The sequence below is a fragment of the Macaca mulatta genome, chromosome 4, assembly GCF_049350105.2.
Source record: "Macaca mulatta isolate MMU2019108-1 chromosome 4, T2T-MMU8v2.0, whole genome shotgun sequence".
Taxonomy (NCBI): domain Eukaryota; kingdom Metazoa; phylum Chordata; class Mammalia; order Primates; family Cercopithecidae; genus Macaca; species Macaca mulatta.
Window position 1 is genome coordinate 172697550 of NC_133409.1, and position 12893 is coordinate 172710442.

At 44.3% G+C, this 12893-nt stretch overlaps 1 long non-coding RNA gene and 1 pseudogene across 1 annotated transcript in view; one reads left to right on the forward strand and one right to left on the reverse strand.

Moving 5' to 3' along the window:
- The window catches only part of LOC144340573 (uncharacterized), a 309543-nt gene that overhangs the window by 244195 nt on the left and 52455 nt on the right, over window positions 1–12893 (reverse strand). The window lies entirely within an intron of this gene.
- LOC144340682 (large ribosomal subunit protein mL48 pseudogene) lies at window positions 5664–7685 on the forward strand (annotated as a pseudogene).

The window sequence follows — 12893 nt, forward strand, 5'->3', positions numbered from 1 at the left end:
TTGTGTAGTAAATCCTTTTTCCTTGGGGTTGTCTGTAACTTGATCTCTGCAAGGATGATTTCCAACAGGTGGAGCCGTGGAGCAGGTGACCTCAGTGCCTGCGGCTCCTTCCACCCTTAAACCGCCCCTCCCCCACCCCACGTGCAGACCCCTCAGCCCCATCAAGCAGCTCTGGCTCCCTCCTCCCCTCATTCAAACCTCTGCTCAGATTTGTTTCTGTGGACAGCACCTCTTCTGACCTTTTCCTTCGACCACCTGATACCTGGTTTTCAATCCTGGTTGATTAATAAACCATTGCAAGTGCAAAAATGGCGGCTACTATTTTTTTTTTTTTTTTTTTTTTTTTTTTTTTGAGACGGAGTCTCGCTCTGCCGCCCAGGCTGGAGTGCAGTGGCCGGATCTCAGCTCACTGCAAGCTCTGCCTCCCGGGTTCACGCCATTCTCCTGCCTCAGCCTCCCCAGTAGCTGGGACTACAGGCGCCGGCCACCTCGCCCGGCTAGTTTTTTGTATTTTTTAGTAGAGACGGGGTTTCACCGTGTCAGCCAGGATGGTCTCGATCTCCTGACCTCGTGATCCGCCCGCCTCGGCCTCCCAAAGTGCTGGGATTACAGGCTTGAGCCACCGCGCCCGGCCGGCTACTATTTTTTTTAATCAACTACGCCAGAACTACTATGTTCCATTGTCACAAGTCTATTTTTAAATTAAATTAAATTTTATTTTATTTTTGAGACAGAGTCTCACTTTTTCTCCCAGGTTGAAATGCAGTGGTGTGATCTCAGCTCACTGCAACCTCCACCTCCCAGGTTCAAGCAAGTCTCCTGCCTCAGCCTCCCGAGTAGCTGGGATTACAGGCACGTGCCACTACAACTGGTTAATTTTGTATTTTTAGTAGAGACAGGGTTTTTCCATGTTGGCCAGGCCAGTCTCGAATTCCTGACCTCGGGTGATCCTCCCACCTTGGCCTCCCAAGGTGTTGGGATTACAGGTGTGAGCCACTGCGCCTGGCCATTTACTCTTTTCAGAGAAGTGGAGTGCATGTTACCAGCTGACAGTGACAGCTGACAGGAGGATGGGTGTTTAGAGGCTTGAGGAGGAATAAGTGATGAAATAATTATTAGGAAACAGGGAGAATGAACAGGGCCCACATAAGTGAGTGACCACAAATTTAAAATATTCTGCAGGGTTGGATGCTTTTCTATAGGGACAAGCGTGGAACAGGCAGAGTTGGATTTCATCAGGGTTGTGGTGGAGCTGCCTGAAATGACGCAGAAGAGAGGGCAAGAGAGCTCAGGGTTCAAGCAAGAAGTCATGATAATAATTGACCACAGAATTTAGCTGAATAAGAAGGGAAGAAAGGATATAGTAGTGTTGAAAGAAGTAAAAGAGTGATAGGATCATAGGTGAAGTCCCAATGGGGTCAAAGGATTGTTGGAGTTGGAGAAATGAGAGGAGAATGCCAAGATGGTGGTGAGGAGGAGAGTGAGTTGTGGCAATTGACATTATGTCAGGGTTGTTGTTATTTGGTTGCAGCAACGTCAAGGATGTGGCCACAGAAGTGAGCCGCTGAGGTAGGGTGGACAAAGGGGTCATTGGAGGAGAGGTCATCTAAGTGGACATTGAAATCACCAGGAACTGGGGCAGAAGTGTATTGCCTAGAGTGGCAGTGTATCTCTACAAGGAATGGGGGTATCTCTACAAGGAATGACCCCAGCAGATGACGCTTACAAAGTGGAATCATGTGTGGAAGAGTCTGATAATGGCGTGAGATTTGTAGCTGGATGTATCTGTGAAGATGAAAGGGAAGATGGTTTGAAGCAGTGATGAGGAATGAGGAAGAGGCTTACTCCACCCCTAGTTTCAGTGGCACAAAGGTTATAGGAGAGAAAACACCATCTGAAATGCTCAGGGAAGGCCGAGTCCCAGGGAGCCAGGTTTCAGTGAGAAGAAGACAACCAGGGGAGATTCCAGATAAGTTTATCGAAGGCTCTCACATTCTCCACCAAATGACAGCCTGTAGGGGATTGTTCAGACAAAGCTTTTCAGTTGATTCAGCAAACACAGTCATCTAACCAGTAATAAGAGGTGTCTTTTTTTTGTTTGTTTTTGGCTTAAGCAACAGAAGTTTATTTTCTCACAGTTCTGGAGACTGGTAAAGAGTAAAGTGCCACAAGCTCCCACCAGCATGCCTGCCTTTGTGTCCATATACTCTCCCTTCTCCCTTGCCAGTATGGATGAATTGACCCTCTTCCCAAAGTCCGTGATCCCATTCAACCTTCTCCTATTCACGGACATCACTCCAGCAATTCTGTCCCTCTCCTGTGTCACAAAATTTCCCCTCCTTACCATATTATACTAATCCTCATAAAGCATACTCTTATTTCTCCCATCCCAGAAACAATTCCTTCCTGACTCCACTTACCCCTCCATCTGCTACCTCATTTGTCACCTTCCTTTTACAGCAACATTCTTTCAAAGTGTTGTGTCTAGGTACTGCTTTCAGTTTATGTTTTCCCATTCATGAACGCATTCCAAAGAGGTTCTTTCTCTCAACACTACTGATGAGTTTTTGTTCGTTTGTTTGTTTGTTTGTTTGTTTTGGTTTGGTTTTAGATGGAGTCTCGCACTATTGCCCGGGCTGGAATACAGTGGCACGATCTCGGCTCACTGCAACCTCCGCCTCCCAGATTCAAGTGATTCGCCTGCCTCAGCCTCCCGAGTAGCTGGGATTACAGGCGCCGGCCGGCCACCATGCCCAGCTAATTTTTTGTATTTTTAGTAGAGACTGGATTTCATTATGTTGGCCATGCTGGTCTCGAACGCCTGACCTCGTGATCCACCCGCCTCAGCCTCCCAAAGTGCTGGGAGGTGTGAGCCACCGAGCCCAGTGAGCTGTTTTTTTGACAGAGTCTCATTCTGTCACCCAGGCTGTAGTGTCACCTCCTGGGCTCAAGCGATTCTCCTATCTCAGCTTCCCATGTAGCTGGGACTACAAGCACACATCACCATGCTCAACTAATTTTGTTTATTTTTTTGTGGAGACAGGATCTCACTTTTTGGCCCAGGCTGGTCTCGAACTTCTGGGCTCAAGTGATTTTCCCACTTTGTCCCCCAAGTGCTGGGATTACAAGCATGAGCTGCCGTGCAGGCAGAATTTTTTTTTTTTTTAATCAAGGTCACCAATGACCTCCACATTGCTCATTTTAATTGTTATTCCTAGCAACTCTCAGTGCATTTGAAACAGTTGAGCTCCTTCTCTCTCTCTCTCTCTCTCTCTTCCTTAGAAAACTTACCTTACTTGGTTTCCAGACATCATATTTACCTGATATTTATCCTACCTTTCTGGATGCTCCCTCTTAGTCTCTCTTGCTGGGTCCTCCTTATCGCTCATGAACAGAATTAGTGCCTTATAAAAGTGGCTCAAGGGACCTCCCTTGGCTCTTCTACCATGTAAGGACACATAGAAGGCACCATCTGTGAAATAGACAGAGGCCTCAGCAGGTACGGAATCTGCCGGTGCCTCGATCTTGAACTCCCAGCCTCCAGAACTGTGAGCAATGAGTTTCTGCTGTATAAATCACGCAGGCTGAGTGGGTGATTTTGTTGTGGCCACCCAAATGGACTAAGTCACAAGAGCTCAGATTTTGGAGCTTGCTTGCTTCTACTCACGCTTACTTCATAGGCCATTTCATCCACTCCCGTTCTTATGACTTTAAATTCCAAAAATAAGCTGACATTTTTTGAGCACACTATTAATAGAAAGGGACTAAACAAGGATATGGATACCAGGAGACTACAAATAATGGCGGACTGCCAGGGTCAGTTTATTTATTTATTTATTTATTTATTTATTTTTGTTTTTTCGGACATGGTCTTGCTCTGTTGCCCAGGCTGGAGTGCAGTGATGTGATCATGGCTCACTGCAGCCTCCAACTCCTGGGCTCAAACGATCCTCCTGCCTCAGCCTCCCAAGTAGCTGGAACTACAGGCATGTACCACCACCTTGCTAGACTAATCTTTCTTTCTTTCTCTCTTTATCCTTCCTTCCTTCCTTCCTCTCTCTCTCCCCTTCCTTCCTTCCTTCCTTCCTTCCTTCCTTCCTTCCTTCCTTCCTTCCTTCCTCTCTGTCTCTTTCTCTCTCTCCTTCCTTCCTTCCTTCCTCCTTCCCTCCCTCCCTCTCCCTCCCTTCCTCTCTTTCTTTTCCTCCCTCCCTCCTTTCTTCCTTGCTTTCCTTTCCTTCCTTTCCCTTCCCTTTTCTTTCTTTCTTTCTTTCTTTCTTTCTTTCTTTCTTTCTTTCTTTCTTTCTTTCTTTCTTTCTTTCTTTCTTTCCTTTCTTTCTTTTCTTTCTTTCTTTCTTTCTTTCTTTCTTTCTTTCTTTCTTTCTTTCTTTCTTTCTTTCTTTCTTTCTTCTTTCTCTCTCTCTCTCTCTCTCTCTCTCTTTCTTTCTTTCTTTCTTATGCCTTAATATATTGCCTAGGCTGGCCTTGAACTCCTGGTCTCAATTGATCCTCCCACCTTGGCCTCCAAAAGCGCTGGGATTACAGGTATCAGGCACCACGCCTGACCTGCAGGGGTCATCTTGACATCTGCCCTGTATGGTATTGTAAATATTTTCAGCTTGTGTCCTGGTAGATATAATGGGAGTTAATAAAAGAGTGGTGAATAAGTAGAATCACTCTGTAGATTTTTTAAGTGCTTGATTCTAATGCTTCTACTTAGAATGTAATCTCAATGACGGCAAGCACCGTATCCTGTCCACTGAATCCCCTGTGACTGGAGCAGGCCATTGTAGCTGCCCAGTCCAAATTCATTGAATGAATCAATGCTTATGATGAAAAAATGCTCACAAAGTTTACATCGATCATTAGTGCTTTGTTTTCCATCCTGATAGAGGAGAACAGAATCACAGATAATAGACAACTATGGACCAGGGGCGGTGGTGCTTTGGAAGGCTGAGGTGGGCAGATCACCTGAGGTCTGAAGTTCAAGACCAGCCTGTCCAACATGGCGAAACCCTGTCTCTACTAAAAAAAAAAAAAAAAAAAAAAAAAATAGCTGGGCATGGTGGCACACACCTGTAATCCCAGCTACTCAGGAGGCTGAGGCAGGAGAATCATTTGAATCCGGGAGGTGGAGGTCGCAGTGAGCCAAGACTGCGCCATTGCACTCCAGCCTGGACAACAAGAACGAAACTCCATCTCAAAAAGAATAAAAAATAGACAACTGGCCGGGCGCGGTGGCTCAAGCCTGTAATCCCAGCACTTTGGGAGGCCGAGACGGGCGGATCACGAGGTCAAGAGTTCGAGACCATCCTGGCTAACACGGTGAAACCCCGTCTCTACTAAAAAATACAAAAAACTAGCCAGGCGAGGTGGCGGGCGCCTGTAGTCCCGGCTACTCGGGAGGCTGAGGCAGGAGAATGGCGTAAAAACCCGGGAGGCAGAGCTTGCAGTGAGCTGAGATCCGGCCACTGCACCCCAGCCTGGGCGACACAGCGAGACTCCGTCTCAAAAAAAAAAAAAAAAAAAATAGACAACTACAAATAATCTATTTATATCAGCGGCTTCAATTTTGAGGAGTATTACGTTAAGAATGGCTTAGCACAGGACCCTTAGTGAGTCTCCCACACTGTGTCAGTTTACTGATTATTAGTAAAAATAGAGCAATCCAAAGACAGTGCAGCAATTATAAGTTCATTGAAAAACTCCCCTCACTCATCACTGGTGAAGAGCACCACCAGATTCACCAGAGAAGCATCAACACTTTTTTCTTTTTCATGTGGAAAGAAAGTATAACCTACAGAAAAGCTGGAGGAATAGTCCAACAAACACTCACATACCCTTCACTTAATTGTACTCAGTGTTGGTTGCAAACACCAGGATACTTCATCCCTAAATACTTCACATGTATCTTGTGAGATTAAAAATTTCTTTCTGACATAAAAAATTATCACATCTAGGGCCGGGTGCGGTGGCTCACATCTGTAATCCCAGCACTTTGGGAGGCCGAGACGGGTGGATCATGAGGTCAGGAGTTCAAGACCAGCCTGGCCAAGATGGCGAAACCCCATCTCTATTAAAAATACAGAAAATTAGCCTGGTGTGGTGGCACATGCCCGTATTCCCAGCTACTCCGGAGGCTGAGGCAGAGAATTGCTTAAACCTGGAGGGGCAGAGGTTGTAGTGAGCCGAGATCGTGACACTGCATTCCAGCCTGGGTGACAGAGCGAGACTCTGTCTCAAAAAAAAAAAAAAATTATCACATCTAAGAAAATTAATGTTAGGGAGCGGGTCTTCGGTTTGCACAGCTAGAGGCTATGCAGCAGCAAAGGATGCGCAGAAACCTTGGAAAAGGTGCTGTGCCTGAGGAACAGTGCCATTTTTAAGCAAGCCTTTCTCTCTTAAGGTTTAGAACTTCAGCACAGAAGCCCATCTATTCTGTAGGTGGCATGCTACTAAGTACCAGTCGGCCCTACGAGACAAAGCCCACTCGCGCCATTGGAAAGTACAAGCACCTAATTAAAGCAGAAGAGCCCAAGAAGAAGGGAAAAGTGGAAGCGAGACTCATTCATTTGGGGACAGATGATGAATATGGGATTTTAACCATTCATCTGACTGCATACGACATGACCTTGGCAGAGAGTTATGTCCAGTATGTTCACAACCTCTGCAACGCTCTCTCCATTAAAGTCGAGGAAAGTTATGTGATGCCAACCCAAACCATTGAAGTGTTGTGGTTGCAGGACCAAGGCAGCAAAATGTTCCTGGACTCAGTGCTTACCCCCCATGAGTGAGTGGTTCAGATCAGTGGTTTGCATGCTACGTTTGCAGAGATTTTCTTGGAAATAATCCAGAGCAATCTTCCTGAAGGAGTCAGATTGTCAGTGAAGGAGCACACTGAAGAAGACTTCAAGGGGAGATTCAAAGCTCGACCAGAACTGGAAGAGCTGTTGACCAAGTTGAACTAGCTACTGTAGACCCTTTCATGCCGGCACTGGTCATATTGAGTGCCAAGGAGAAGAGCTTACTGGATGGTCAGAATTCATCAGGTCACCTGACCCTTAGATTTCATAAGTACCCATTCTCATACCCAGTAATGCCTTCACTCCTTTGTAGCATGGCTGTATTTGCCATTTGTTACCACCTACCTAATCCTTGCTATCCTCCATCTCATAAAAATCTGTTGCTGATGTGTATTTTTTTTTAAAAAAGGGAAATTAATGTAAATTCAATATCCTATGATAAAATAGTCCCTATTTATATTTTCCTAATTGTTTCAAAAATGCTCTTAATAGCTGGTTTTCTTTCTTTCTTTTTTTTTTTTTTAAACCCAGGATCCAATTAAGGCTCAAGTGCTACTTTGGTCTATGTGTCTTTAGTGTCTTTTAATTTAGAACAATCTCCTCAGATTTTCTTTCATGATACTGATATATTATGAAGCATCCAAAACAGTCATTTTATAAAATGCCCCTCATTCTGGATTTGTCTGATGGTTTCCACGTGATTTAACCTTTATTTATGTGCTTATTTTTTAGCTTTGTTAAGAGAATTGAATAGGTGATGTTGAGTATCTTATTGAATCACACCAGAAGTGAACAATGTCACCTTTTTTTTTCATATTGGTGACACTAAGCTTGATCACTTGGTTAAAGTAAATACTCAAGTTCTTTTTATATTCATGAAATATATTTCCCTCCCATCTCTTCCTTCTGTTTTCAGGAACTCTACAGTCACCAAGCACTGATATCTGACAAATCAGCATTTATCTTTTTACCTTCCTGGCATCTGGCCCATCCAGTCCTCACTCCTCCAACCCCCTCTTCTGCACTAGGCTCAGGTTATAAGCTCCAGACCCAGACAAAAGTGATTGCATCTTGTAAAGGACCCCAGCACCCCTTAGGCTTTGCCTGAGTGTTGTAATTGGCATGATTGTGCTGGAGAGCAGGCCTTGTCTTGGCCCTGGGGACCTGAGTGCAGATTCTCTTTTTAAGATATCTGTGTTAGGCTCTCCAAAAGATATCCACATCCTAACCCTGGGACCTATGAGTGTTACCTTATATGGCAAAAAAAAAAAAAAAAAAAGACTTTACAGATGTAAAGTGAAGGATCTTGGGATGAGGCAATTATCCTGGATTCTCTAGGGTGTCCTAAATGCAATCACAGGTGTCTTTATAAGAAAGAAGCAGAGGGAGTCTTTACACAGACAGAAGAGGAGGAAACCATGTGACCTTGGAGGCAGACATTGGAGCCATGTGGCTCCAAGCCACAGAATTTTGACAGTCAGAAGAGGCAAGGAGTGGATTCTTTCCTGGAGCCTCTGGAGGGACTGTGGCCTTGCTGACTCCTTGATTTCAGACTTCTTATCTCCTGCACTGTGAGAAGGCACAGCTCTGTTGTTTTAAGCTACCAAGTGTACAGTAATGCGCTACAGCAGCAACAGGAAACAGATACAGTAAGTGAAGAATTTGAAATGAAAATTGAGACTTGGGATTGAACTTTGATTTTGTTATTTGCCAGTAGTGTAATTTGGGGCATATTACTTGATTTCTCTCTCAGGCTGTTTTTGTTGTTGTTGTTGTTGTTTTCTGAGATGGATTCTCACTCTGTCACCCAGGCTGGAGTGCAGTGGTATGATCTCAGCTCAGTGCAACCTCTGCCTCCTGGGTTCAAGTAATTCTCCTGCCTCAGCCTCCCAAGTAGCTGGGATAACAGGCGCCACCACCATACTTGGCTAATTTTTGTATTTTTAGTAGAGGCAGGGGTTTTTACCATGTTAGCCAGGCTGATCTCGAACTCTTGACCAAGCCATCTGCCAGTCTCGGCCTCCCAAATTGCTGAGATTACAGGTTTGAGCCATGGTGCCTGGCCTTCTCTCAGATTTTTTTTTTTTTCCAAAATGGGGATAATAGACTTTATTTATTTATTTATTTATTTATTTATTTATTTAAATTTTAGAGACAGGGTCTGGCTCTGTTTTCTGGGCTGGAGCACAGTAGTACAATCATCGCTCACTGCAGCCTCAACCTCCTGGGCTCAAGTGATCCTCCCACCTCAGCCTCCCAAGTACCTGGGACTGCAGGTATGCACCACCACACTCGGCTAATTTTTGTATTTTTTTTTTTTTTTAATTTTGTAGAGATGAGGTCTTGCTGTATTGTCCCTGCTGGTCTCAAACTCCTGGCCTCAAGCCATCCTGCCACCTTGGGCTCCCAACTTGCTGGGATTATAGGTGTGAACCAGTGCACCCAGCCGTGATCTTTTAGAGTTACTCTAAATATTAAGCGGCACAATATAAATGTGTGTGTAAAGCACCTAGTAAAAGGCTTGGCACATGATACCCAATATATGAGAAATCTTGGCCCTCATTAATTAATTCAATACATGTATATTAGTTGCTATTATGTGCAATACTACTGCCTTTAAGGAGCCCACATTCTAGTGAGGGAGACCAAAAATAAACGAATAATAAGTATATTATTATTAGTTTATTTTCAAGATAGTAGTTTATATATAAGATAGTAGTAAATGTTTTTAAATGCTTCTTTTTTTTTTTCTTTTTTTGAGTCAGGGTCTCACTCTGTCCCCAGGCTAGAGTGCATTGGTATGATCATAGCTCACTGCAGCCTTGACCTCCTGGGCTCAAGTGATCTTCCCACCTCAGCCTCTTGAGGAGCTGGGACTATAGGCACATGCCAGCATGCCCAGCTAATTTTTTTGGAGAGATGGGGTCTCACCATGTTGCCCAGGGTGGTCTGGAACTCCTGGCCTCAAGCGATCCTCCCGCTGCGGCCTCCCAAAATATTTGGATTACAGGCATGGGCAACCAAGCCCTGCTGCTTTTAAGTTCTTGACTTTGCCAAAGTTGGATATAAGGCTGTAAACAGTACAGGATACAATTAACCCCTAGGAAATGGCAGAAATTAAACAGTGGCAAACAACTCACTAGGTCATGGCCCATAACGCTATGATAATACTTCTCTACTATTTGTAGTTACTACAAAATAATTTTCATTTGTTTGTTGGAAGTGTTACTTTTTAATATACCTAAAAGTATTCATTTTAAATGATATAGATATGGGCCGATATGATGAATGAAACAGGTAGCGCACATAAATACTTTCTAACTTGTACCACACACAAGACACCTAAAAAGTTACATTTGACCAAATCTTAAATTTTGATACCCAAGTCATTGGATATTTAGAATTTCAAATCCAATCTAACTTTAAGATAACTATTTTCATTGGAACCATTATTATGTGTTTTGTTACAGGTTTTATGGAGAACATTCTCAGGCACTGAAAATTACTTAAAATTCCCATAAACAAACAAACAAAACCCTCCATTTGAAGAGGCATTAGTTTCAAGAATAAATTACTTACATAAACCTACATAAAGTGTTAATGTCAGGCTTTTACTTCACTTAATTAAAAAAAATTATAGGCTTATGTGTATCATACCATGTTTAAGACAATGTTGCCAAGTCAACTGAAATAAATACAAAGCTATGCTCCTTTAATGCAAACAAATTTGACCAAAATTTAAACAAAAATCAGCAATATCCATTGAAAACCACAAGAACTCAAGATAGCTCTGGGATGTCACTAGTCAAAAAGTATCCTTTCCCACTGCTAGGGTTTAAAATATCTTTGTGAAAATGTGCATAGGGCTGGGGGAGGTGGCTTACGCCTGTAATCCCAGTACTTTGGGAGGTGAGAGGATGGCTGGAGCCCAGGAGTTTGAGATCAGCCTGGGCAACAAAGAAAGACTCTGTTTCTCAAAAAAAAAAAAAAAAATTTTTTTTTTCTTTTTTTGAGACGGAGTCTTGCTCTGTCGCCAGGCTGGAGTGCAGTGGCGCAATTTCGGCTCCCTGCAACCTCCGCCTCCCGGCTTCAAGTGATTCTCCTGCCTCGGCCTCCCAAGTAGCTGGGACTACAGGCATGCACCACCACGCCCAGCCAATTTTTGTAATTTTAGTAGAGACTGGATTTCACCAGGTTGGCCAGGATGGTCTCAATCTCTTGACCTCGTGATCCACCCTCCTCGGCCTCCCAAAGTGGTGGGATTACAGGCGTGAGCCACCGCACCCGGCCCCCCCAATTTTTTTTTTAATTAGCCAGGCATGGTGGTGCACTCCTATAGTCCGAGCTACTTGGGAGGCTGAGGCAGGAGGAATGCTTGAACCCAGGAGGTCGAGGTTTCAGTGAGCAATGATTGCACCACTGCACTCCAGCCTGGGCAACAGAGTGAGGCTGTGTCTCAAGAAAACAAAACAAAACAAAACAAAAAAAGTGCATAACAGAAGATTTGGAAAGTTGCAACCCAGAGTCTTTTTTTTTTTTTTTTTGAGAAAGGATTTCACCCTGTTACCCAAGCTAGAATGCAGTGGTGTGATCACAGCTCACTGCTGCAGCCTCAACCTCTGGGCTCAAACATTCCTCTTGCCTCAGCCTCCCAAGCAGTCGAGACCACAGGCATGCGCCACCATACCTGGCTATTTTTTTAAAATTTTTTTTGGAGGGATGGGGTCTGGCCTTGTTGCCCAGGCTGGTCTTGAATTCCTGGGCTCAAGAAATCCTCTCACCTTGGCCTCCCAAAGTGCTGGGATTACAGGTGTGGGCCACCACACTCTTTAGTAAATTAATTTTGATATATCAATACCAAGGTTATCAATGTTTAATAATTCATTTCACTGGCCAAGCGTGGTGGCTCACTCCTATAATCCCGGCGCTTTGGGAGGCCGAGGTAGGCAGATCATGAGGTCAGGAGATTGAGACCATCCTGGCCAACATGGCAAAACCCCGTCTCTACTAAAAATATAAAAAATTAGCCGGGCGTGGTGGCAGGTGCCTGTAATCCCAGCTACTCAGGAGGCTGAGATAGGAGAATTGCTGGAACCCAGGAGGCGGAGGTTGCAGTGAGCTGAGATAGTGCCACTGCACTCCAGCCTAGGCGACAGAGCAAAATTCTGCCTCAAAAAAAAGAAAAAATAAATAATAAAATAGTAATAATTCATTTTACTGGTTACCATCAATAGGGCCTTAGTCATACATTCAAGTGAAAGCCTTAGTCATACATTCAAATGAAGCCATGGGACTTCAGAGCGAAGAAAGAACTACTCCTCAAGATCAGCTGGGCATGGTGGCTCATGCCTATAATCCCAGCACTTTGGGAGGCCAAGGTGGGAGGATCACTTGAGCCCAGGAGTTGGAGACCAGCCTGGGCAACATAGCGAGATCCATTTCTACAAAAATAAAATAAAATAAATAGCTGGGCATGATGGTGTGTGTCTGTAGTCCCAGCTACTCAGGAGGCTGAGGCAGGAGGATTGCTTCAGCCCAAGAGATCGAGGCTGCAGTGAGTTATGATTGCACCATTGCACTCCAGCCTGGGCAACAGGGCAAGACCCTGTCTGAAAAAAATACTCCTCAAGATGATCCTTGTGGCTGAATTTGAAAACTAAGTCAGCCATACTGGAGGTGGTTGACCAAATCAGCCTGACCCTGAGGTAGAAATTGGTCTTGAGTCACCACAAAGGGATGTTGGTTTGAGGAGGCCAAAAGTTGACCTACTTAGAGCTCCATTGGATTCAGAATGACCTTCAGGTCCTGTTCCTTCATCAGACCTGTCTGCCCTGTTGGTCTGGTGTTTCTTACCTCATCCTGATAATATACACTACTGCCCGGAGAAACTTAAGTCTTTGGTTCCTGCAATCTAACATTTCATAAGTAATAAACTTGTATTCTTAATCTTGGTTTTGTCTTGCCCATTTCTTTTTCTTTCTTTTTTTTTTTTTTGTTTTTTTAAGATGGAGTCTCACTCTGTTGCCCAGGCTGGAGTGCGGTGGCATGATCTCAGCTCACTGCAGCCTCCATCTTCCGAGTTCAAGCAATTCT